The following is a 229-nucleotide window of genomic DNA, read 5'->3' on the forward strand; positions in this document are numbered from 1 at the left end:
TTTTCTGCTATATTTATTTTTTCTTTTTATTTCTGAGTTGTAATAAGTCATTAAAAATAAGCATCTATGCTCATTTTTTAGTAAAGTTAATCACAACTATTTTTTCTTCTATTTATTTCTGAATTGTAATAAGTCATTAAAAATAAGCATCTATGCTCATTTTTTTAGTAAAGTTAATCACAACTATTTTTTCTTCTATTTATTTCTGACTAGTTTTTTATATAGTTTT

This window comes from Triticum dicoccoides, chromosome 3B (assembly GCF_002162155.2).
Source record: "Triticum dicoccoides isolate Atlit2015 ecotype Zavitan chromosome 3B, WEW_v2.0, whole genome shotgun sequence".
In the NCBI taxonomy this organism is placed as follows: domain Eukaryota; kingdom Viridiplantae; phylum Streptophyta; class Magnoliopsida; order Poales; family Poaceae; genus Triticum; species Triticum dicoccoides.